At 40.1% G+C, this 27,859-nt stretch overlaps 1 protein-coding gene and 1 pseudogene across 5 annotated transcripts in view; one reads left to right on the top strand and one right to left on the bottom strand.

Moving 5' to 3' along the window:
* The window catches only part of SLC9A7 (solute carrier family 9 member A7), a 161,334-nt gene that overhangs the window by 116,458 nt on the left and 17,017 nt on the right, over positions 1–27,859 (bottom strand). The gene's annotated exons all lie outside the window — the stretch shown is intronic.
* Positions 24,015–24,489, top strand: LOC110141509 (cytochrome c oxidase subunit NDUFA4 pseudogene; annotated as a pseudogene).

Below are 27,859 nucleotides of genomic sequence, written 5' to 3'. Positions count from 1 at the left end.
TAATATAATAGCCTGCTTAGGTTAAAATGTTCCAACAGATAATACACTTTTCACTTCTAAAATGAAATTACTCAGTAAGAACTGCCAGAAAGAGATGTTATTAATAATTCTCCAGGATGACAGAGAACACACAAGATGTGCTTCCATTTTACCACTCTAATCAGCTAACAGAAGAGTGGAATTTTCAAAGATGCAAATAGTTCACTTAGGTCATGTTACCATGGATAGAAATCAGAGAGACAAGAGAACAGGAGATTGAGGGAAAACAGCACTTCCCTCAGCCTATGGTTTCTCTGGCCTCCACAGCTAGAAACAAATGGTTCTCTTTCTTTAAAATTATCCATTAAGCTTTCAAGAAATAAGTAAGCTTGCTTCAAAATTCAACTTCGCACAAAGTCATCTTCAGATGCCTCACAGGTTTAAATTATTGTTAGTATCACAACACAGCTTGGATTCCAAAGTGAAGGGCCAGGATGAGAAAAGTATTTCCATCCCCACGCATCACCATTCAACTCATTGCAGACTATGGAGACTCTCATGCAGCCAGTATTTCAGTCATCATGAATGAAGTAATCAAGGACTTTGCCTTTAGGGACCTTGCAGTCAAGCATGAGTAGGGAGGAGTAGCCAATAAAAAAGTAAACAAAGAGAAGATGATTATATATTGTGCTAAGTGCAGTTAGTGAAAGCAATTGGTGACATTCACCAACAAGAGGCATTTTTTTCCATTTTACTTCCTACATTCTCAATCAGCATATAATTTCATGTTTTGGACTATGAATTGCACAAATACTAGAATAAACATGGTTTTTTTATTCTAGTCTAAGGGTTGATAAACCAAAAATCTATTTTGATGATTCTGTATTTTATGAAAAAATTGCCTCTGATTTTTTTGTGAAGGGGTGGGTGACAGGGTACCAAGATCAAAACAGTCTTAGGGGTACTTCGCTACAAAGTGCAAAGGTGTTCCACACATGAGTAACCTGTGAATACAGGTTTCAAAACAAGCCTAAAGCCTTAACTTAAAAGAGTTTAATTATGTTTAGAATCATCACTACCTTAATGTTTAAATATCTGTGTGCAAGTCCTCCTAATAAGGGAGAAATGTCTGTTTGTTCATAGCTTTTGTAAATATAAATGCAGTGACCTAAGGCTTAAAAAAACACTTTGTGACAATGTTAGTTAATCTAGCTAATAAGAATTATTGGCAGAAAAAAGGAACATAATATAGTAATTTTATGTGCAAGTAAGAATTGTTTCTGCCCCAAATCTTAGTTACCTAAATTACTTGAAGATTAGTTGCAAAAACTGAAATTCAGTGAGGCAAGAAGAGTTTTATCAACCTCATTTATGACATTTAATTCAAGCATTATGCACAAAGAAATGGAGTATTAAAGAGAGTAAGCAGTAAGAGACAGATGCTGATCACAAAGTCCTTTTCACAGGCATTTCTATCAATAAAAACATGAAAAATAGCACTAAATAGGTGATCTGAGTTCTCTAAAACTTTATATGACAAAGTTACTCCTTCTTTGTGCCTGTAGGTCATTATAACAATAAGACTGCAATTTATTAGATGCCATACACAAATTCTGCTCTGGGCTCAAAGCAGAGGTATGTCAGGGAGAGGGAACCCCAGAAGATTCTCCCACAGTAAGCAGTAACCTTCTGTCATTTTAGGCCACCACACAGAAACAACTGTCACAGCTTCAGTCATAGAGTGGGATGTGTCATGCTTCATTTGGTACAAAATAGGACAATGAAAATACCAACAACTTGAACAGTACTGTGGAAAAAAAACGTTGTCTGTCATTTCAGTAAAAAAATAAACAAATAAAAGAATGCTGCCTTCCATTCAAGTACCTAAATTTTGCCGACCATCAAGCCATGAGCCAGTGAAGCCACCCTGAGGAGAATTCAGGATGGGGGAGAAACAGGGTACTGGCCCTAAATAGTTAAGACACATATCAAAGGAATAATTTGATATTATCAATGAGCATAGACTCCTGCATCTTCCCATACACAGAAATGTGTGTGTGTGTGTGTGTGTGTGTACATGCTCAAGTCATATCTTATTCCCAGGCTATAGTCCGCAGTAAAGTCTTGAAATAAAACATAACTCTCAACTCTTAGGTTCTGTGGGGTTTTGTTTTCAGTCGACAGTATACTTTAGCAGCCCCTGCTTAGCCAGCAGTGAGAGGAAACTGGAGTGCTGGGGTAAAACATCTGGCTGCTTGCAGTGTTGGCCTATCACTGCTTTGTAGCAAAGAATAAAAATCATGATGAAAAAGTCACATTCAATCTACCCGCCTAGCAATGACAGATGAATAAAATACATAAATCACTACTACACATAAGTGGAGGACTTGATGTGAGAGGTTATATTATATTATATTATATTATACTATACTATATTATTAGAGGCTTCCCAAGTGGCTTAAGTGGCAAAGAATCTGTCAATGCAGGAGACTGGGTTCAAACCTTGGGTCTGGAAGAGTCCTTGGAGAAGGAAATGGCAGCCCATTCCAGTATTCTTGCCTGGAAAGTCCATGGACGGAAGGGCCTGGTGGGCTACAGTCCACAGGTGCGGGGAGCCAGCCTGACTGCTCAGGCTCCTTCTTGGCTCTGAGAGAGATCAAGAGGTCCCTCTCTGTCCCGCCACCCCTGATTTATTAAAGCACAGGTTGGCCTTTCTCACGTCCATCAAGGAAATTGCTGTAGCGATCTTTCACCTGTTCACCTGTTGCTGATAAACTCGTCATGATTGAAGCCTGTTTTCTATCCAGTTAATGTTCTATTGATTTCAGTTGGGTGCTAGGGTGATGCTTTACTGATCTTAAGTGGAGGAATTTAAAACACCTGTGCCTGTAGCTCTGCACATATGCAAACCTTTGATCTATTAGCAACTCCTGTTAGCATATATATAGGTGTGGTATTCTTCAATAAAGTTGGCAGAGTCAGACGCAAGCTGACTCTGTCCCTCTCAACCCCATCTGTCTAAGTCTTTCTAAGTCTGTGTAAGTCTTATATTTCTCAGGTACTCTGGTAATTGCGTTCTCGACCAGTTCGTTTGCCGGCAGGCTCCGGCACACAGGGTCACACAGAATCACGTATGACTGAGCAACTGTGTACATGCACATAGGGATCATCTTGGAACAATTTGCTTTCTTTGCTGTGACTGAAGGGCCTGGGTGGGGCAGTCCATGTATTAACAATGAGATTTCTCGCAAGAAAAGGCAAAACAAACCTTCAACAAAGCAATGTCTGAAGCCCTGAGAGAGCCCCAAGTGCACACCCATTGCTCAGACCTTACCTGGGTTTCCTCCCAGAGCAAACTCCCTTACTCCGCTACAAGGGAGGCAAAACAGGAGCATCACAGCCATAAGCCCTGCAAATGATGCCAAGAGGAGCTCTGAGGGAGGGGCTGTCAACAGATATGAAGTAAGACCCTACAACTGTAGTACAAGCCTTTCCTGGTAGCAGGACGGGGGTACAAGCCAAAAGGTAGGTGCTCCCCTCACCCATGCACCATGTAAGTGAGGCAGGAGATAGATGGGTTCCAGGTTACAAAGTTACATCTGCCCCTCTGTTCATACTTCCTGGGGTGCGGGGGGAGATGGACTCCAGGCCAGACATTCACTACCAGCCCCCTGTTTACATTTCCCAAAGCAAAAGACAAATGGGCTCCAGGCTACATATTTATGACTAAACGCCTATCTACATTTTGAGATCTGCCCACGTTAAAAACAACAGGAATAGTGTGGGTAACCAGACACTGGACACTTTTACAGCAGGAACAGAGAGGGGCTGTTAGAAGATCAAGAGGTCATACATTTCCCACCCTTGGGGCAAGGGAGACATGACACACACCCCAAAGCCTTCAAAGGGTCAAAAAGGCAAGGGATGGTGCAGGGAGCTCAAATCAGGGCTCTGTGACAACCTAGAAGGGTGGGATGGGGCTGAAAACGGGAGGGAGGTTCAGGAGAGAGGGAACATATGCATATCTATGGCTGATTCATGTTGATGTATGGCAGAAACCAACACAATATTGTAAAGCAATTATCCTCCAACTAAAAATAATTATTTTAAAAGGGCAGGAGATACCAGACCATAGAAAGTCTTGCTATTTTCCTCCCATATGCCTTTGTGATGAAGTCCATCTTGACTGAGAGATGTGTGCACACCCAAGGGAATGTCCTGAGACAAATTAACCACAGGGTCAAAGCAAGACAACTGGCCAAGAAGAAGATAAAGGCACAGAAGACTGCCCCCTTATAAAGGTTTAAATCTTCCCAAGATGTGACTCTTATGACTCTCTCACTGAGTTCACCCATGAGTCTTTCCACATGTACTCTGCTTTTCTAATAAATACTCCACTTTCCTCTATACCTTCTGTCTCCTTGTCAGATTCCTCCTTTCAAGGTAGACAAGGACTGGGGATTTAGATTCTAGCCACTGACCCCTATAGTCTAGCAGTTTGGATTCCTGGTTTCCACCCAAGTAACTAGGGTTCAATTCCCAGTCAGGGAACTAAGGTCTTGCTTCCAATCACTGCTCACTGCTAGCTATTGCTCACTGTAAGCTACTGCCCACTGCTACATGCATCCAAAATCATAAGGAATTCGTGCTCCCCAGAAAGTGCCCAATAACAACCCTATGCAGCTGTAACCCACATGAGCCTACTGACTCCGTTATCAATGATGACATTAAAAAAAAATAATTCCATTCATTTGCTATGAGAAAGAATGCAGAAGAGAAGTTAGAGGAATTGAAACAGTTCAGAGCACAGATTCTGGAGCCAGAATGCCTGGGTTCAAATCTCAGCTTTACTGTTTGCTAGGCTGGATGGCCTCAAGCAAGCCACTTTACTTCTTTGCACCTCAATTTTTCCATCAGTAAATGGTAAGCAGTATTGGATTGTTATGAGGAATTAAGTGAGTGAATACCAAGTGCCTGGAATAGTACTTGGCACATATGAAGCACGGCTTATTAAATTTTTAAAAAGTAAAACCAATGAAATGAAAGTGCTCAATGAAAAAAACCAATGAAAAGCAAGTGCTCACACAAATAGGAAGAGCTCCGACCCCATTTAGACCTTTCATCAGAGCTGTAGATGGAGTTCTGCTCTCCCAGACCACTTGCCAGAACTGCTAACAGGAGTCTAAGTGGCCATCATGGGTACAGATATTCACTATTCTCATCTTCTCCTTGCTATAACCCTGATTCAGGTCCTCCTCATCCCCAACACAACCGCTCTAGAGACATCTCCCCAGCTCGTATCACTAATCTCTCATTCCCAGGTAGCAGTGAAGCTGCAGTGATGGGTTCAAGCTGGCAATAAGACTCCCAAGACACAAACAGGCTTTCAGTTAATACAATATTTACTTAGCTTTAGAGAAGAATGTGTGTGTGTGTGTGTGTGTGTGTGTGTGCGCACGCGCGCACGCACATATGCTCAGTCACGTCTCTTTTTTTGTGACCCCAGGGACTGTATCCCACCAGGCTCCTCTGTCCATGGGATTTCCCAGGTAAGAATACTGGAATGGGTTGCCATTTCCTCCTCCAGGGGGTCTTCCCAACCCAGGGATCAAACCCATGTCTCCTGCATCTCCGGCATTGGCAGGTGGTTTCTTTTTTTTTTTTTTTTTTTTGAGTTTTTCATATTATTTTTTCCTTCTTAATTTTTTTTTTTTAAATTTTTATTAGTTGGAGGCTAATTACTTTACATCATTACAGTAGTTTTTGTTATACATTGATATGAATTAGCCATGGATTTACATGTACTCCCCATCCCAGTCCCCCCTCCCACCTCCCTCTCCACCCGATCCCCCTGGGTCTTCCCAGTGCACCAGGCCCGAGCACTTGTCTCATGCACCCAACCAAGGCTGGTGATCTGTTTCACCCTAGATAATATACATGTTTCAATGCTGTTCTCCTGAAATATCCCACCCTCGCCTTCTCCCAGAGTCCACAAGTCTGTTCCATACATCTGAGTCTCTTTTTCTGTTTTGCATATAGGGTTATCGTTACCATCTTTCTAAAGTCCATATATATGTGTTAGTATACTGTAATGGTCTTTATCTTTCTGGCTTACTTCGCTCTGTATAATGGGCTCCAGTTTCATCCATCTCATTAGAACTGATTCAAATGAATTCTTTTTAATGGCTGAGTAATATTCCATGGTGTATATGTACCACAGCTTCCTCATCCATTCGTCTGCTGATGGGCATCTGTTTCTTTATCACTGAATCACCTGGGAATCCCTTTAGAAAAGGATATGGGGGAGGGAGGAGCCAAGATGGCGGAGGAATAGGACGGGGAGACCACTTTCTCTCCTACAAATTCATCAAAAGAATAACCGAACGCAGAGCAAACTTCACAAAACAACTTCTGATCGCTAGCTGAGGTCATCAGGCGCCCAGAAAAGCAACCCATTGTCTTTGAGAGGAGGTAGGACAAAATATAAAAGATAAAAAGAGAGACAAAAGAGCTAAGGACGGAGATCCGTCCGGGGAAGGGAGTTTTAATAGAGGAAGTTTCCAAACACCAGGAAACCCTCGCACTGGCGGGTCTGGGGGAAGTTTTTGAATCTCGGAGGGCAACTTGACTGGGAGGGGAACAATAAATAAAACCCACAGATTACGTGCCTAAAAGCAACTCCCAGCAGAAAAGTACCCCAGACACCCGCATCCGCCACCAGCAAGTGGGGGCTGAACGGAGAGGAGCGGGCGGCATTACTTAGGGTAAGGACCGGGCCTGAGTGCCCTGAGGACAATCGGAGGGAGCTTTTGTGAGTTACCAACTTAAACTGTGGGACAGCAAAAGAGAGAGAGAAAATTAACTGGCCCAAACACACTGCCAGCCGTTCGCAGAACAAAGGGACCGAGCAAGTCCAGAGAAGAGCTCGCAGGCTACGGACCAGCCCAGCCCCACCGGAGACTGGAGGCAGTGGTGAGGGGAAAGGGGCAGGCTCGGCCCCAAGGACGGCAACACCTACCGCACTGCAAATAGGCCTCCAGTTTCTAATCAAAGACCTCCTGAGATTCTGGATGGGCGACATCCACTGGGAGGGTCGTGGGGAGACACAGGGCGCAGGCACCTGACCAGCTTGATGGGGACGGGCTGGGGACACGGAGGACAGAAGGTGCGCCGCACCCAGGGAGAGTGCACGCTGCACCCAGGGAGAGTGCACCCATCAAACTCCTGGCTGCCTGAGCCGCTCTGATGGGGAAGGCACAAAAAGCAGGTGCAGCTTTTTGTTCCGTGCTTTTGTGGAACACCCGAGGGCTGGAACCACGCGTAGCGCAGGACACACTCCTATAGAACAGCCGGGAGCCTGAGCAGCGTAGAGGGGAAAGCAGCACCAGCCCCTCACTGCAGCACGATGGAACTAGCAACCTGAATAAGAGTCCACCTCCACCCGCCTGTGTCAGGACGGAAATTACGCACTGAAGAAACCAGCAAACAAAAGCCAAATAAACAAAGGGAACCGCTACAGAAGGGACCGGTGCAACAGACTAAAATCCCTGTAGATAACACCGACTACACCGGAAGGGGCCTGTAGATATCGAGAAGTGTAAGCTGGAACAAGGAGCTATCTGAAACTGAACCAAACCCACACTGACCACAACAGCTCCAGAGAAATTCCTAGATATATTTTTACTTTTTTTTTTAAGTAAAAAAAATTTTTCTTTTATTTTCTTTTAAAATTCCCTATTACTCCCCAATTACTCCTTAACTTTCATTTTCATAGATTTTTACGATTTTTTTAATTAGGAAAAATTTTTTCTTTTTTTCCCTCTTTTTTCCTTTTTCTCTATTTTCTATTTCTCTTTTTCTCTTATTTCCTTTTAAAGTCCTCTATTACTCCTCTACTACTCCTTAATTTTCATTTTCATTACACTATAACCTTACAAAAAAAAAAGAGAAGCCCTATTTTTAAACTGAACTTCATATATATTTCTAAAATTTTTTCTGTGTGTTTTTGTTTTCATTTTTAATATAGTATTTTTAAGAGTCTAACCTCTACTCTAGATTTTTAATCTTTGTTTTTCAGTATATGATATAAATTGTGAACATTTAAGAATCCAAGATTCAGTTCCCATTTTTATTCAGGAGTGTGTTGATTATTCTCTCCCAATCTTGACTCTCCATTTTCTACCTCAGAACACCTCTATTTCCTCCTTTCCCCTTCTCTTCCCAATCCAATTCTGTGAATCTTTGTGGGTGTCTGGGCTACGGAGAACACTCTGGGAACAGACAACTGCGTAGATCTGTCTCTCTGCTCTTGAGTCCTCCTTTTTCTCCTCCTGCTCATCTCTATCTCCCTCCTCCCTCTCCTCTTCTTCATGTAACTCTGTGAACCTCTCTGCGTGTCCCTAACGAGGGAGAATCTTTTTGCCATTAACCTAGAAGTTTTATTATCAGTGCTGTATAGTTGAAGAAGTCTTGAGATACTGGAAGAATAAAACTGAAATCCAGAGGCAGGAGACTTAAGCCCAAAACCTGAGAACACCAGAAAACTCCTGACTACATGGAACTTTAAGTAATAAGAGACTGTCCAACAGCCTCCATACCTACACTGAAACCAACCACCACCCAAGAGCCAATAAGTTTTAGAGCAAGACATACCATGCAAATTCTCCAGCAACGCAGGAACATAGCCCTGAACGTCAACATACAGGCTGCCCAAGGTCACACCTAACACATAGACCCATCTCAAAACTCATTACTGGGCACTCCATTGCACTCCAGAGAGAAGAAATCAAGTTCCACGCACCAGAACACCGATGCAAGCTTCCCTAACCAGGAAACCTTGACAAGCCAATCGTCCAACCCCACCCACTGGGTAAAACCTCCACAATAAAAAGGAACCACAGACCTCCAGAATACAGAAAGCCCACTCCAGACACAGGAATCTAAACAAGATGAAAAGGCAGAGAAATACCCAACAGGTAAAGGAACATGAAAAATGCCCACCAAGTCAAACAAAAGAGGAGGAGATAGGGAATCTACCTGAAAAAGAATTTAGAATAATGATAATAAAAATGATCCAAAATCTGGAAAACAAAATGGAGTTACAGATAAATAGCCTGGAGACAAGGATTGAAAAGATGCAAGAAATGTTTAGTAAAGAACTAGAAGAAATAAAAAAGAGTCAATTAAAAATGAATAATGCAATAAATGAGATCAAAAACACTCTGCAGGGAACCAAGAGTAGAATAACGGAGACAGAAGATAGGATAAGTGAGGTAGAAGATAAAATGGTGGAAATAAATGAAGCAGAGAGGAAAAAAGAAAAAAGAGTCAAAAGAAATGAGGACAACCTCAGGGACCTCTGGGACTATGTGAAACGCCCCAACATTCGAATCATAGGAGTCCCAGAAGAAGACAAAAAGAAAGCCCATGAGAAAATACTCGAGGAGATAATAGCTGAAAACTTCCCTAAAATGGGGAAGGAAATAGCCACCCAAGTCCAAGAAACCCAGAGAGTCCCAAACAGGATAAACCCAAGGCGAAACACCCCAGGACACATATTAATCAAATCAACAAAGATCAAACACAAAGAACAAATATTAAAAGCAGCAAGGGAGAAACAACAAATAACACACAAAGGGATTCCCATAAGGATAACAGCTGATCTATCAATAGAAACCCTCCAGGCCAGAAGGGAATGGAAGGACATACTTAAAGTAATGAAAGAGAATAACCTACAACCCAGATTACTGTACCCAGCAAGGATCTCATTCAGATATGAAGGAGAATTCAAAAGCTTTACAGACAAGCAAAAGCTGAGAGAATTCAGCACCACCAAACCAGATCTCCAACAAATGCTAAAGGATCTTCTCTAGACAGGAAACACAGAAAGGTTGTATAAACATGAACCCATCTAGGGTGAAATGGATAACCAGCTCAGGTTGGGTACATGAGACAAGTGCTCGGGCCTGGTGCACTGGGAAGACCCAGAGGGATCGGGTGGAGAGGGAGGTGGGAGGGGGGATTGGGATGGGGAGTACATGTAAATCCATGGCTAATTCATATCAATATATAACAAAAACTACTGTAATGATGTAAAGTAATTAGCCTCCAACTAATAAAAATTAAAAACAATAAATAAACATGAACCCAAAACAACAAAGTAAATGGCAACGGGACCATACCTATCAATAATTACCTTAAATGTAAATGGGTTGAATGCCCCAACCAAAAGACAAAGATTGGCTGAATGGATACAAAAACAAGACCCCTATATATGCTGTCTACAAGAGACCCACCTCAAAACAAGAGACACATACAGACTAAAAGTGAAGGGCTGGAAAAAAATATTCCACGCAAACGGAGACCAAAAGAAAGCAGGAGTTGCAATACTCATATCAGATAAAATAGACTTTCAAATAAAGGATGTGAAAAGAGACAAAGAAGGACACTACATAATGATCAAAGGATCAATCCAAGAAGAAGATATAAAAATTATAAATATATATGCACCCAACATAGGAGCACCACACTATGTATGGCAAATGCTAACGAGTATGAAAGAGGAAATTAACAGTAACACAATAATAGTGGGAGACTTTAATACCCCACTCACAACTATGGACAGATCAACTAAACAGAAAATTAACAAGGAAACACAAACCTTAAATAACACAATGGACCAGCTAGACTTAATTGATATCTATAGGACATTTCACCCCAAAACAATCAACTTCACCTTTTTCTCAAGTGCACATAGAACCTTCTCCGGAATAGATCACATCCTGGGCCATAAATCTGGTCTTGGAAAATTCAAAAAAATTGAAATCATTCCAGTCATCTTTTCTGACCACAGTGCAGTAAGATTAGATCTCAATTACAGAGAAAAAATTGTTAAAAATTCAAACATATGGAGGCTAAGTAACATGCTTCTGAATAACCAACAAATCATAGAAGAAATCAAAAAAGAAATCAAAATATGCATAGAAATGAATGAAAATGAAAACACAACAACCCAAAACCTATGGGACACTGTAAAAGCAGTGCTAAGGGGAAGGTTCATAGCATTACAGGCTTACATCAAGAAAGAAAAAAGCCAAATAAATAACCTAACTCTACATCTAAAGCATTACCCTCAATGGTGAAAAATTGGAAGCATTTCCCCTAAAATCAGGAACAAGACAAGGGTGCCCACTCTCACCACTACTATTCAACATAGTGTTGGAAGTGTTGGCCACAGCAATCAGAGCAAAAAAAGAAGTAAAAGGAATCCAGATAGGAAAAGAAGTGAAACTCTCGCTGTTTGCAGATGACATGATCCTCTACATAGAAAACCCTAAAGACTCTACCAGAAAATTACTAGAGCTAATCAATGAATATAGTAAAGTTGCAGGATATAAAATTAACACACAGAAATCTCTTGCATTCCTATACACTAACAATGAAAAAACAGAAACAGATATTAAGGAAACAATACCATTCACCATTGCAACAAAAAGAATAAAATACTTAGGAGTATATCTACCTAAAGAAACAAAAGACCTATACATAGAAAACTATAAAACACTGATGAAAGAAATCAAAGAGGACACAAACAGATGGAGAAACATACCATGGTCATGGATTGGAAGAATCAATATTGTCAAAATGGCTATTCTACCCAAAGCAATCTATAGATTCAATGCAATCCCTATCAAACTACCAATGGTATTTTTCACAGAACTAGAACAAATAATTTCACAATTTGTATGGAAATACAAAAAACCTCAAATAGCTAAAGTAATCTTGAGAAAGAAGAATGGAACTGGGGGAATCAACCTGCCTGAGTTCAGGCTCTACTACAAAGCCACAGTCGTCAAGACAGTATGGTACTGGCACAAAGACAGAACTATAGATCAATGGAACAGAATAGAAAGCCCAGAGATAAATCCACACACCTATGGACACCTTATCTTCGACAAAGGAGGCAAGGATATACAATGGAAAAAAGACAACCTCTTTAACAAGTGGTGCTGGGAAAACTGGTCAACCACTTGTAAAAGAATGAAACTAGAACACTGTCTAACACCATACACAAAAATAAACTCAAAATGGATTAAAGATCTAAATGTAAGACCAGAAACTATAAAACTTATAGAGAACATAGGCAAAACACTCTCTGACATAAATCACAGCAGGATCCTCTATGACCCACCTCCCAGAATATTGGAAATAAAAGCAAAAATAAACAAATGGGACCTAATGAAACTTAAAAGCTTTTGCACAACAAAGGAAACTATAAGCAAGGTGAAAAGACAGTCCTCATATTGGGAGAAAATAATAGCAAATGAAGCAACTGACAAAGGATTAATCTCAAAAATATACAAGCAACTCCTGAAGCTCAATTCCAGAAAAATAAGTGACCCAATCAAAAAATGGGCCAAAGAAATAAACAGACATTTCTCCAAAGAAGACCTACAGATGGCTAACAAACACATGAAAAGATGCTCAACATCACTCATTATCAGAGAAATGCAAATCAAAACCACAATGAGGTACCATTACACGCCAGTCAGGATGGCTGCTATCCAAAAGTCTACAAGCAATAAATGCTGGAGAGGGTGTGGAGAAAAGGGAACCCTCTTACACTGTTGGTGGGAATGCAAACTAATACAGCCACTATGGAAAACAGTGTGGAGATTTCTTTAAAAACTGGAAATAGAACTGCCATATGACCCAGCAATACCACTTCTGGGCATACACACTGAGGAAACCAGATCTGAAAGAGACACGTGCACCCCAATGTTCATCGCAGCACTGTTTATAATAGCCAGGACATGGAAGCAACCTAGATGCCCATCAGCAGACGAATGGATAAGGAAGCTGTGGTACATATACACCATGGAATATTACTCAGCCATTAAAAAGAATTCATTTGAATCAGTTCTAATGAGATGGATGAAACTGGAGCCCATTATACAGAGTGAAGTAAGCCAGAAAGATAAAGAATTATTACAGCATACTAACACATATATATGGAATTTAGAAAGACGGTAATGATAACCCTATATGCAAAACAGAAAAAGAGACACAGATGTACAGAAGACTTTTGGACTCTGTGGGAGAAGGCGAGGGTGGGATGTTTCGAAAGAACAGCATGTATATTATCTATAGTGAAACAGATCGCCAGCCCAGGTGAGATGCATGAGACAAGTGCTCGGGCCTGGTGCACGGGGAAGACCCAGAGGAATCAGGTGGAGAGGGAGGTGGGAGGGGGGATCGGGATGGGGAATACATGTAACTCCATGGCTGATTCATGTCAATGTATGACAAAACCCACTGAAATGTTGTGAAGTAATTAGCCTCCAACTAATAAAAATAAATGAAAAAAAAAAAGAAAAGTATATGGGACAGGAAATACATCAGGCACAGCAGCTTCATCTCCACGAGAGGCCCAGAAGCCATCCAAGTGCACAATTCTTCTGTCCCCTCACTCACACAGGTGGCCCTCACTCACACAGGTGGTGAGTGACTGCCACAGTGGGAGCCAAGATGTCTGTGAGTCTTGTTGAGATGCCACAGCCCCTTTTCCCATCAGACTTTTGATACTGTCCTCTGTAGGCCAAAGGCCCACATGCCAACTGACAGTTCCCCCAGCCAGGTACAACTCCATACAACAACTAAGGCAGGCACAATATCCCCCAATTATCTTAACTGTTTTCAAACACACCAAGTATGGGAAACCAAGATCATTCTTCAGGCAGATCTAAATCAACCCAAGCCTTTGTGTGTGCTGCTCACAAATATTCACAAATCTTTTAACAGAATAGAGCCTCAGAACTCCCAAAGGGCAATTGAGATCCACAATCTGTTCCCTGTATTATGTTCCTGTGTTTCCTGTATTATGACCTACCTTGATCCCCACATGCCCTAACCTCAGCCACATAGCCTGATCAGGCTTTTGGCGCACTGTGTTCCACTTGGTGTTAACTCCCTGGGGGCAGAACCCTTATCTTTATTTCCTTTTCCCACTGCCTGGCACCACAACATAGTCTCTTAAACCTGAAAAACTCAGCAAAATATTAACTGCATTTAAGCAACTAATAAAGCTGGGTCACAATTATTCTGCTACAGTGAAGGGATGCTATGTCATTTTAAAACTCTCAGTGTCTGGATGGCAGTGAAAACCCACATGAAATGTTAAAGACTACAAGCCTAATCCAAACCACTCTTTTGATTCCCAGAGGAGGAAGAAGCGGCTCCAGAGGGATCATAAAGCTAATTTCTTAATAACCCCCTGCACACAGCACTCCCACAGCAGTCTTTGTGAGGAAGGTCTGTGTCTCTGTACAATAAATAGCCACAAATACTGGGCTAGTCAATACACAACTTAATTTTGTGAAAATCATGGTTGGGTTTACTTGGGTCTCTTTAGGGAAAGACTGAAGTCTGTCATTAATAGACAATACCAAAATAGCAAGGAACTAATCAAAATAAATTAAGGATGTCCTGAAGTTTGACTGAGGCAAAAATCAGCTTCAGTCTTCAGAAGTAACTGAACATCTCATCTCCTGCAATGGGGAGTAGTGGGTATTTTTTTTTTACTGCTAGTGACCAATGATCAGACATAACATAGATATAGAACGTCATCACATGTGACTAGCATATCAATGTAAGTAACATAAACAAAGCATGTCTTTTATATTTATTATAAAGCCTATTTGTCATGTGGAGTACAGATAGCCTTATGTGCTTCTGTATGTAGAAATTCTACCAGTCTCTTTATTTAAGAGAATCAAGAATAAATGCTGATTAATAACTGTGAGAGCTGTTGATTTTATATACAAAAGTTAACTCATTAAGAATGTATTAAGATGGACACAAAAAGTACAAACCATAAAAGGAAAAACTGACAAATTCAACTTGGTCAAAAATCTAAAACTTCTACTCTTCAAAAGACATTGCTAAGGAAATGAAAGACAAGCCACAGACAGGGAGAAAAACTGCAAGTTTCTTATTTGATAAAGAATTTGTACCCAGAAAATATAAAAGCACAACTCAACAAGAAGACCCCAAAAAAGTTTTTAAATGGGCCAAAAATAATGAACAGTGCACCAAACAAGGTATATGGATGGCAAATAAACACAAGAAGTTTCACATCACTGATCAATGGGGAGACAGATGCAAGTTAAAACAATGAGATACCACTTCACACTAGGATGGCTAAAACTGAAAATTCCTAAGTAACAAAAATTGGTAAGGCTGTAGGGCAATCTTCCACACTGATGCAGGAAATGCAAAATGTTTAGTCCCTTTGAAAAAGGTTGCCAAGTTTTTCTAACGTTATATATCCACTTACCATACAACCCAGAAATCTCACTCTTGAGTATTTATCCAACAGAAATGAAAAAAACATGCCCACACAAAGATGCGTAGACAAATGTTCATAGTAGCTTTTATTTATAATACCCAGAACTGAAAAAAACCCAAATGTTCAACAAATGGTGAATATGCAAGTAAACCCTGATACACCCATGCAATGGAATACTGCTCAGTAATAACAAAGGAACAGACTAGCAGTATACACAGAGCTGCAAAAATATTACGCTAAGCAAAAGAAGCTAGACACAAAAGGGTAGCTAATATATGACTTCATTCAGCTGAAGTTTTAGAAAAGGCAAAACTATAGGGACAGCAAATAGATCAGTAGTTGCTGAGGGCTGGGATAGAAGGAGGTAGGGCATGGCCTGGAAAGGTTCATGAGGACTCTGTGGAGGGATGGACGTTCTATACCTTGATTTTGGTGGTGATCACACAAGGGTGTGGGGGGGGGGGACTCACTGGACTGTATATGTAAAAGAAATGAATTTTACTGTATGTAAACTATACCTCAATAAATGTGACTTTTAAAAAGGAATATATTAAGAAATAAATAGGTAAACAGAAAGTGAATGTTTGTTGAATGAACAGTGCAATTGCTAAATAACTTAAGGAAAAATAATATATGTGGTTAAGTCAACAAATATCTAAAACCTTAAGTAACAACACAAGATAGAATAGCAGACATTAGGTTATAATTCTAATCCGTTTGGTACCATTAATACCACAAGGGCTTCCCAGATGGTGCAAGTGGTAAAGAACTTGCCTGCCAATTCAGGAGACATAAAAGACATGGGTTGGGTCCCTGGGTTGGAAAAATTCCCTGGAGGGCATGCCAACCCATTCCAGTATTCTTGCCTGGAGAATTCCTGGACAGAGGAGCCTGACGGGCTACAGTCCATAGGGTCACAAAGAATCTGACATGACCGAAACAACTGAGCATGTATTAATATCACAAAATCAAACTTCTAGAGTTGTATTTAATTGCAAGTTATCGCTTTGGTGTCACACACATCTGATGTAATGAACTCTCATGAAATCTAGCAGCTGACAGTGCTGAGAAATTATACTCTGTAATGTCAAACTTTGAAAATATGATGACTGACATTTCTAATAAAATTGCAGTAACAATGCATCCCTGAATAGAATATCAGATATACGGAACTCAGGTTAATTCTAAGATGGTGATATTTTGGTTTGGTCTTGGCCAAATATGAATTTTCACAACTTACCATTCAACAATTAGCCAAAATATTCAGTGTATCTCTAACACATGTGATTTCAGGATTCCAAGCCAGCCTCCACCAAATCAATAGCAAAATGCATTCTGGATTCAGCCTTCTCTGCCTTCAAACCTTAAGATAAATCCACCATTACTAACAATCACACTAGAAACCCTAAGCCATTTTCAGTACTTTGATTTTTTACATTAGTTTTTAAGATACTGGATTGGCCAAAAAGCTTGTTGGGGGTTTTCCTTATAGGAAAAAACCCAAATGATATTTTTGGCCAACACAATACTTCATTTCAAAGAAGAAATATACTAAAAAACCTTTGATAATTTTCAGGAACTATCCTGGGCTATGGAAATGAAAGTAATGAAAATAAAAAATAATGTGGCTAACCAAATTTAAATAAGGCTTCCCAAGTGGTGCTAGTGGTAAAGAATTCACCTGTCAATGCAGGAGATATAAGAGATGCAGGTTTGATCCCTGGATCAGGAAGATCCCCTGGGGAAGGGCACGGCAACCCACTCCAGTATTCTTTCCCAGAGAATCCCTTGGACAGAGGAGCCTAATAGGCTACAGTCCACAGGGTAGCCAAGAGTCGGACACAACTGAAGTAATTTAGCAGCACACAAATTTAAAACAAAAGCATTCCAGAACAATACTACAGTTTAAAAACATAATGGACAAGAAGATCTCATTCATTAATAGTAACAAAAATGTAAATTACCTAGGTATAAGAAATGTGCACAACTGAAGAGGAAAACTCAAAAATATTCCTGAAGAACACAAGAGTATTGAAAACTGCAAAGGCATAGGAAGTCCTTAAATAAGAAGAATCAACATTCTAAAAATCATTCTTCTCACATTGATTATTAAATTTAACACTATCCCAATAAAAATACCAGTAGGCATTTGGGCAGGAACTAGAGAATTCTATCAGCTCAGTTCAGTTCAGTTGCTCAGTCATGTCCGACACTCTGACCCCACGGACTGCAGCACACCAGGCTTCCCTGTCCATCACCAACTCCTGGAGCTTGCTCAAACATGTCCACTGAGTCGGCAATGCCATCCCACCATCTCATCCTCTGTTGTCCCCTTCTTCTCCCGCCTTCAATCTTTCCCAGCATCAGGGTCTTTTCCAGTGAGTCAGTTCTTCGCATCAGGTGGCCCAAGTATTGGAGTTTCAGCTTCAGCATCAGTCCTTCCAATGAATATTCAGGACTGATTTCCTTGAGGATGGACTGGTTGGATCTCCTTGCAGTCCAAGGGACTCTCAAGAGTCTTCTTCAACACCACACAGTTCAAAAGCATCAATTCTTTGACACTCAGCTTTCTTTATAGTCCAACTCTCACATCCATACATGACTACTGGAAAAACCATAGCCTTGACTAGACGGACCTTTGTTGGCAAAGTAATGTCTCTGCTTTTTAATATGCTCTCTAGGTTGGTCATAGCTTTTCTTCCAAGGAGCAAGGGTCTTTTAATTTCATGGCTGCACTCACCATCTGCAGTGATTTTGGAACCAAAAAAAAAAAAAATAAAGTCTCTCACTGTTTCCACTGTTTCCCCATCTATTCGCCATGAAGTGATGGGACTGGATGCCATGATCTTAGTTTTCTGAATGTTGAGTTTTAAGCCAACTTTTTTACTCTCCTCTTTCACTTTCATCAAGAGGCTCTTTAGTTCTTCACTTTCTGCTATAAAGTTGGTGTCATCTGCATATCTGAAGTTATTGATATTTCTCCCAGCAATCTTAATTCCAGCTTGTGCTTCATCCAGCCCAGCCTTTCTCATGATGTACTCTGCATATAAGTTAAATAAGCAGGGTGACAATATACAGCCTTGACATACTCCTTTCCAGATTTAGAACCAGTCTGTTTTTCATGTCCAGTTCTAACTGTTGCTTCTTGACCTGCATACAGATTTCTCAGGAGGAAGGTCAGTATTCCCATCTCTTTCAGAATTTTCCAGAGTTTATTGTGATCCACACAGTCAAAGGCTTTGGCATAGTCAATAAAGTAGATGTTTTTCTGAAACTCTCTTGTTTTCACGATGATCCAAAGGATGTTGGCAATTTGACCTCTGGTTCCTCTGTCTCTTCTAAATCCAGCCTGAACATCTGGAAGCTCACGGTTCACGTACTGTTGAAGCCTGGCTTGGAGAATTTTGAGCATTACTTTGCTAGCGTGTGAGATGAGTGCAATTGTGCGGCAGTTAGAGCATTCTTTGGCATTTCCTTTCTTTGGGATTGGAAGGAAAACTGACCTTTTCCAGTCCTGTGGCCACTGTTGAGTTTTCCAAATTTGCTGGCATACTGAGTGCAGCATTTTCACAGCATCATCATTTAGGATTTGACAAAGCTCACAGAAATCTACAGCCACATGCAAAACTAAAGAGATAAGAACCAGTAAAACTCAGGTGGAAAAATGAGCAGTGAGAGACATTAGCCCTAACAGATTTGAAATACATACAGGTATTTAAGATATGATAGAGAAGGCATCTCAAATGAGCAGAGTCAATATGAACTTTTTAGTAACTGGTGTTAGGATAACTAAGTAGATATTTGGGGAGCACCTTTCTAATAATGAAGTCCAGACAACTTAGAAGTAAAAACTTCCACTACTTGATAGCAACAACAACAAACTTCTGAAGAGGAAAACATGCAAAATCACTTCAGTCATGTCTGACTCTTTGCAACCCTATGCACTGCAGCCCGCCTGGCTCCTTTGTCCATGGGGATTCTCTGACAAGAATACTGGTGTGGGTTGCCATTTCCTTCTCCAGGGGAATCTTCCCTACCTAGGGACTGAACCCATGTCTCTTATGTCTCCTGTATTGGCAGGCAGGTTCTTTACCACTAGGGCCACCTGGAAGCCCAGGAAAACATATAATCAAGGTTAAAAAAGATAAACTGAAAAAAATATTTGCAACTCATCACAGACAAAGGGTTGAATCTCCCTTAGAATATAATATTAAAAGGTCCTAGAATCAAGAAAAAGACAAGTCCATAGGAAAAAAATTAAGAATATAAATTGATAATTCACAGGAATTATAAATGGTTCTTAAGCTTTTGGAAATATATTCATCATTATTTATAAGAGAAATGCAAATTCAATGACACTGAAACACCACTCTTATCTCTCAAACTGACAAAAATCCAAGTCTGACAATACACTCTTTTGGCAAGACTGGGAAAACAGGCACTTTCATTGCTGGTAAGAATGGAAAATGGTACAACCTCTAATGAGAAGACTCTGGCAATATCACCCAAAATTGCAAATGTATTTACCTTTAAAGCCAGCAATCTTACTTCTAGGAATCTACCCCACAGGTATAACCACACTTGTACAAGATGTTCAAGGGTATCCAATGCAATATGATTTGGTTACAATAAGACTGTAAATAACTCTAGCATCCACCAAAAGACTAAATTATGGTACGTCCACACAACAGACTGTGTGCTTTGCCCAGCTGTGTCTGACTCTCTGTGATCCCATGGACTGTAACCTGCCAGGCTCCTCTATCCATGGGATTTCCCAGGCAAGAATACTGGGGTGGGTTGCTATTTCCTCCTCCAGGGGGATCTTCCCGACCCAGGGATCAAACACACATCTCCTGCGTCTCCTACCTTGCAGTTAAAACAGAACAGGGAGCTTTGTTCTAATATGGCAACATCTCTAGGATAACTTAAAGAAAAAACACAAGGTATAGTCAAGGACATGCGGTATACTATCTTTTATAGAGAAAAGCAGAAATTAGCATTTATATTTGCATATGCTTACATTTACATGAAGAAATAAAGGAAAGACAAACAATTAACAGAAGTGGTTACTACAGTGTCAAGGAGAAATAAATAGAGGGGGATGGGGCTTATTCATTTATTTATTTACTTAGCTGCCCTGGGTCTTAGCTGCAGTCAGGCCCTTGATCGACCTTCACTGCAGCATGAGGGATCTTCAGTTGTGGCTGGTGAACTCTCAGTTGTGGCTGTGGGATCTAGTTCCCTAACTAGGGATGGAACCCAGGTCCCCTGCATTGGGAGTGCAGAATCTTAGCCATTGGATCAGCAGGTAAGTCCTGGGGCATACATTTTTCAATGTGTCTCGTTTCAATTTCTTTTCCATTGGACATGTAAATACATTATCTATTCAAAATTTCTTAAATACTTGCAAGAGACTCAGGAAGAACAAAAAATAGGCAAGACTAAACAATAAAATTATTAAGAGATACTTACACTTGTCATAAAACTATATATATTATTTCAATTATTACCAAATTTCTTTTGTTGTTGAGTCCAACTTCAATTCCTTTTGGTCACATTCTTTATATGATCTCAATCTTTTAAAATTTAATAAGGCTTGTTTTATGGCTAAGCATATGATCTATTCTACAGAATGCTCCATGTGCACTTTAAAAAAAGGTGAAAGTGGAAGAGCTACTTGCTCAGTTGTATCCGACTCTTTGTGACCCCAAGGGCTATAGCCCACCAGACTCCTCTGTCCATGGAATTCTCCAAGCAAGAATACTGGAGTGGGTTGCCATTTCCTTTTACAGGGGATCTGCCTGACCCAGGGATCGAACCCATGTCTCCGGCATTACAGGCGGATTCCTTACTGTCTGAACCACCAGGGAAGCCCATGTGCTTAAAAAGTATGCATATTTTACTTTTGTTGGGTAGACTATTATATAAATGCCAGTTAGGTCAAGTAGGTTGATGGTATTGTTCAAATCTTCTGTAATCTTGATGATTTTTATCCAGGTGCACTTTCAATTATTGAGAGAAAGGTACAGAAGTCCTTACTCATTATTGTTGAATTGCATATCTCTCTTTTCAAGTCATCCTGTATATTGTCATCCTACTTATTTAACTTATATGCAGAGTACATCATGAGAAATGCCAGGCTGGATGAAGCACAAGCTGGAATCAAGATTGCTAGGAGAAATATCAATAACCTCAGATATGCAGATGACAACACCCTTATGGCAAAAAGCGAAGATGAACTAAAGAGCCTCTTGATGAAAGTGAAAGAGAGTGAAAAAGTTGGCTTAAAACTCAACATTCAGAAAACTAAGATCATGGCATCCAGTCCCATCACTTCATGGCAAATAGATGGGGAAACAGTGGAAACAGTGAGAGACTTTATTTTTTTTTTTTTTTTTTGGTTCCAAAATCACTGCAGATGGTGAGTGCAGCCATGAAATTAAAAGATGCTTGCTCCTTGGAAGAAAAGCTATGACCAACCTAGAGAGCATATTAAAAAGCAGAGACATTACTTTGCCGAAAAAAGTCCATCTAGACAAGGCTATGGTTTTTCAAGTAGTCATGTATGGATGTGAGAGTTGGACTATAAAGAAAGCTGAGTGTCAAAGAATTGATGCTTTTGAACTGTGTGGTGTTGAAGAAGACTCTTGAGAGTCCCTTGGACTGCAAGGAGATCCAACCAGTCCATCCTCAAGGAAATCAGTCCTGAATATTCATTGGAAGGACTGATGCTGAAGCTGAAACTCCAATACTTGGGCCACCTGATGCGAAGAACTGACTCACTGGAAAAGACCCTGATGCTGGGAAAGATTGAAGGCCGGAGGAGAAGGGGACAACAGAGGATGAGATGGTTGGATGGCATCACTGACACGATGGATATGAGTTTGAGTAGGCTCCAGGAGTTGGTGATGGACAGGGAAGGCTGGCGTACTGCAATCCATGGAGTCGCAGAGTCACACACGACTGAGCGACTGAACTGACTCATTATCATTAAATTGTATATCTCTCTTTTCAAGTCTGTTGGGTTTTGCTTCATGTGTTTTTAAGATGTTTTCAGGTATATACACATTCATAATTTTTGTATGTTCCTGATGGCCTTATGAAGAGTCCCTCTTTATCTATAATAATATTTCCTGTCTTAAAGTCTATCTTATCTGATATTAACATAGTTACTCCAGTGCTTTTATGATTCATGTTAGGTGGCACGTACTTTTCTATCCTTTTACTTTCAACCTCCATGTGCATGTTTGTGAATCTAAAGTGTAGTTCTCAGCAGGGAACAATTTTGCCCCCTAAGTGACATCTGGCAACAGCTAGAGAAATTTATGTTTATCACAACTGCATGTCTACTACTGAAATGTAATGGATAAAGGCCAGGGATGCTACTAAATCCCTTGCAGTGCACAAGATAGCCCCCAAAATGAAGAATTATTATGGTATAAGGTTGAGAAACCTTACCTAAATTATTTCTCCTTTAGACAGCCCTGGTTGCTCAGATGGAAAAGAATCTGCCTGTAGTGCGGGAGACTCAGGTTCAATCCCTGGGTCAGGAAGATCTCCTGGAGAAGGAAATGGCTACCCAATTCAGTATTCTTGACTGGAGAATTTCATGGACAGAGGAGCCTAGCGGGCTACAGTGCATGGGGTCACAAATAGTCACACACAACTGAGTGACTAACACTTTCACTTTTAGACAACATAGAATTGGAGCTCAGTTTTTCTCCTAGTGTGACAATTTCTGCCTTTTGATTGCAGTATTTAGTCCAGTAACATTTAATGGCTGGATTTATGACTGCCATATTTGCTACTGATTTTCTATGTTACATATCATTTTGGTTCTTTGTTATTTTCTCACTGCTTTCTTGTGTGCATGCACATGCATGCTTGCTTTCCCTGGTGCATTTGTGTGTGTGCTCGCTCGCTTGCTCTCTCGCACTCACTCTGTGTGTGTGTGTGTGTGTGTCTGTGTGTGTGTGTGTGTGTGTATTTGTGTGGAATTTAAATTCCTTTTTTAAATTATATTTTTGTGCTATTTTTTATTTTCATAGAAGTTGATCCAGAAATTACAACAGTCATCTTGATCACAATCTACTTCAGTGTGATGCTGATTTCAGTCCAGTAAAATATTGAAAGTTTCTTTGATTTTAGCTCTATTTCCACATACTTCCTTCATAGTAGTATTTTAAAATATAAGTTTTCTGTATATAGTACAAACCCCAAAATACAGCAATATAACTAATGCTTAATTCAACTTTGTATCTTTTTAAAAGTTTAGAGAAGAGAAAAATATACTTATGCAGTTTTTAATAGTTACTCATATTTACACTTTCCAAAGGTCTTTATTTCCTTGTACATATTTGAGTTATTGCCCATTGTCATTTCCTTTTATACTAAAAAGACTTCCTTTAGTATTTCCGATAAGGCAGATGTGCTGGGAACAAGTTCTTTCAGTCTTTGTTTATCTGGAAATGTCATTACTTCATCTTCATTTAAAAAAAAATTTATTGGTTTATACATAATTTACATTCCATAAAATTCACCCAATGTATGATTCAATCATTTTAGTAAACTTACCAAGCTATGCAACCATCACCACCAATACCCCATAAGAACTCTGGTACCAGGAGGTCCTGAGTGACTTTGGACGTCTGCTCCTCACAGGTGTGGTGAGTGCTTAATCTCCGGCCTTGCGGCTTAGTTTTTCTCTTGGTTTGGGATCAAGGCCTCTGTCGCAACCATGCTCCGCCAGATCATCGGTCAGGCCAAGAGGCACCCTAGCTTGATCCCCCTCTTCATATTTATTGGAGCAGGAGGGACTGGAGCAGCACTGTATGTCACACGCCTGGCATTGTTCAATCCCGATGTCAGTTGGGACAGAAAGAATAGCCCAGAACCCTGGAACAAACTAGGTCCTAATGATCAGTACAAGTTCTACTCTGTGAACGTAGATTACAGCAAACTGAAGAAAGAAGGTCCAGACTTCTAAATGAAATATTTCACTTAAAGCTGTTTAGAATGAAGGTCTTTCAGAAGCCATCCACACAATTTTCCACTTAACCAGGAAATATTTCCCCTCTAAATGCACGGAATCATGTTGGTGTATTGTACTGGGGTTTACACTGATGAATAAATAGTCTGAAACTTTAAAAAAAAAAAAAAAAGAACCCTGGTACCATTTTACAGTTAATACCTGTTTCCACCCCCAGCTCCAGGCAACACTAATCTATTTTCTGTTTCTATACATTGGCCTTTTCTAAACATTTCATGTAAATGGAATCACACAGTAGGTGACCTTTTGTGCAAGACTTCTTTCATTTAGCATAATGTTGAGGTTCATTCATGGTTTAGCATGAATCACTACTTCATTCTTTTTAATCATTAAATAGTATAAACAGTCCCCCAGGGTAATAGGGACTGCAAAAACAATTGTGCAAACTGAAAGCAAGGAAAGAACTCTTAATAATCAATGGGGAAAGCATAATTGTTCAATGATCCTTAAAAAAAAGTCATCAAAACATTAAGACTCTTACTCTTGGCTATAAATGTAAAAGAAATGAAATAAGAGCAAAGCTAGTATTTATTTAGTATACTTTAGAACACCCAAAATATTAAGCATTAAAGGTTTTTTTGTTAAAAAAAAAAACTATCAAAAGTAGTTTGAACAGTGCTTGCTTTCTTTTTCTCACTGTATAATTTACATTACAGAGGGATACCGACCAAGCATCTTTTCTATGCCTTGGTGAACTGTCACACTCCTTTCTAGGTTAGGATCAGCTTCACATTATATCCTTAGCACTTTCCATGTCTTGAAATCTCTCCAATAGCTCCTTCAATCTGAAGTGCTTTGTGTTTTTTTTTTTTTTTTCTGGCATCACTTCCTCTGGATCATCATCCTTTTCATCACAACCACTTTGTTCATTTATATTAATAAATTCTTCACTAAGTTCATCTGGCTGTATATCTAGTGTTTCTCAAATGGTGATGGTGTTGACATTTCTGCTACCAACCCTTTCTTCTATTATTCCCTTTATGTTTGATACAAATTTCTCTTCCAGTGTTGTCACTTTTCACTTGCCTGCTGCACTCTCATCTTTGCTGGCCAATTTCCTCTTTCAGTTGTCCATTTTTGCAAAATGTCACATGGGTTTGTCACTGGGAGACAAGGAAGCAACCCAACTGCAAGCTTTGCTGTCTGTACAAACTGAATAATAGGTGCGTGGTGACCATCACTAACAGACTCTGAAAGATTGGTCACTCATCTTGATGTCCATCTGTTATATATGTAGTACAAACAGTTAGCAGGAAAGACTGAATTTTATGCAATTACTCACATTTAATATACCATGGGATCCCCTGATGGCTCAGTGGGTAAAGAATCTGCCTGCAATGTAGGAGACACAGGAGACTCGGGTTTGATCCCTGGGTCAGGAAGATCTCCTAGAGGAGGAAATGGCAACCCACTCCAGTATTCTTCCCTGGGAAATCCCATGGCAGAGGAGCCTGGCAGGCTACATTCCAAAGGGTCAAAGAGTCAGACATAACTGAGTGAAATTTGAACTATGTTGTTAGGGGACTGGTGTTATTTAACCATGTTCACTGAAATTCGTATAAATCATACTGATACGAAGTGAGGACTACCCGTGTTTTGGGTGGGTAGGGTTTCTAACTTGCTTCTAACCAAAAGAATATGTCAAAGGTGATGGGATAGCACTCTTGTAATTATGTTACATTATATGACAAAGGTGAAATGATTTTTCAGATATAATTCAAGTCCCTAACCTTGTTATGAATTCTACTTTATTTGAAATTAACAAGCTAGTTCAGCTTTCTTTTGTTTAGCATTTGCATGGTGTATCTTTATCGTTCCTTTTATTTTGAATCTGTATCTTTATATTTAAAGTGGATTTTTTGTAAACAGCATACAGTTTAATCTTTTAAAAAATACAATCTGACAAGTTTTAGACCATTCACATTTTCACATTTAAATTACTGATTAACTGTAATCAATAATTACTGATTACTGATCTGGCAGGATTAAAATCTACCATCTTGTTAGCTATTTTTTATTTGTTTCATTTGTCTTTTCCTCTCTGCTTTTTTTTTCCCATTTATTTTTATCAAGGGTGAAACAGATCACCAGCCCAGGTTGGATGCATGAGACAAGTGCTCGGGGCTGGTGCACTGGGAAGAACCAGAGGGATGAGGTGGGGAGGGAGGTGGGAGAGGGGATTGGGACGGGGAATACATGTAAATCCAAGGCTGATTCATGTAAATGTATGGCAAAAACCACTACAATATTGTAAAGTAATTAGCCTCCTCTCTGCTTTCTCTAGGCTTTACTGAATATGTTTTATGATTCCATTTTATCAGTTCTATTGCTATCTTTACTTGATGCTTGTTGGCTTGGTAGCAGGGAGGTAGGAAATGGGGGCAGTCTCTTCTATTTTGATCAGTTCTCAATATTAGATCGGTACTGTGGCCCTGGGTCTTGGGGCTGTGGCCTTCATAAGCATGTGATCCTCGTCCAAAGCAAAATTCTGGGCTCAGAAATATGATATTCTCTTCCTACCCTAAGAGTTCAATTCAGTTCAGTCACTCAGTCATGTCCAACTCTTTGTGACCCCATTGACTGCAGCACACCAGGCTTCCCTGTCCATCACCAACTCCTAGAGCTGTAGTATAGCTTCATTGTTTTTCCTGCTCTCCTTTCCCAGGCACAATGGGTTTCTACCTGTTTTTGTTCCCTTTCTTCCTGCAAATGAAAACTTTTGTTCCTTTGGGAGATGAGGAGATACATCTGGGCAGATTTGGGCAGTGGCTGTTGTTCCACTATCCTAGCCAGCATGCAGGAGACACTTTCTCAGGAATCTTCCTGATCTTCCCTGTGAGGACCTGATGGGGACCCTGAAGGAAAAGTCTGCAAGAGGGTGAGAACCTTCTAAACCTATGGCCCCCAACCTTTGGCAATTCATTAACAATTTGATCTTACTGGCTTATATGACATTCAGCAGTGTCTATCTCAGGTAAGCTAACATTCCTGTGCTATTTACCCCTACAGTGGCACCTGTGTCTTCTGATTTGGGGTTAGTAGTATGCCCAGAAACCTCAGTGTTCTGTTGGGTTCAAGAAAAATCATGAATTTGCAATTTGTCTAGCTTTTTTCTTGTTTTAAGGATGGGAACTCTACAGTGCACACCTCTAAACGGAAATCAGAAGGCTATTCATTAGCTTTTCAAGTGTACTTATACTTTACATGCAGTCTTTTCCCACAAAGTCTAGACATTTGAAACACTGAAAGACTGTGTCAAGCAAATTACAATGTACTAACAATTCACTGGACATTTTGCTAATCCAACAAATAATCGAAAGACTGAACATTCCTAAAGTGTTGATATTTAATTAAGGATTCTGATCAGCTTGAAATAACTGATATACCTGCCTGGGTTACAATAATTTCAATTGTTGGGAATCCTCTGGCAGTCCAGTGGTTAGGACTCTGTTCTTTTACTGCCAAGGGTGTGGCTTCAATCCCTG

This window comes from Odocoileus virginianus, chromosome X (genome assembly GCF_023699985.2).
Source record: "Odocoileus virginianus isolate 20LAN1187 ecotype Illinois chromosome X, Ovbor_1.2, whole genome shotgun sequence".
NCBI lineage: Eukaryota > Metazoa > Chordata > Mammalia > Artiodactyla > Cervidae > Odocoileus > Odocoileus virginianus.
This window is presented reverse-complemented; position numbering and strand designations above follow the sequence as displayed.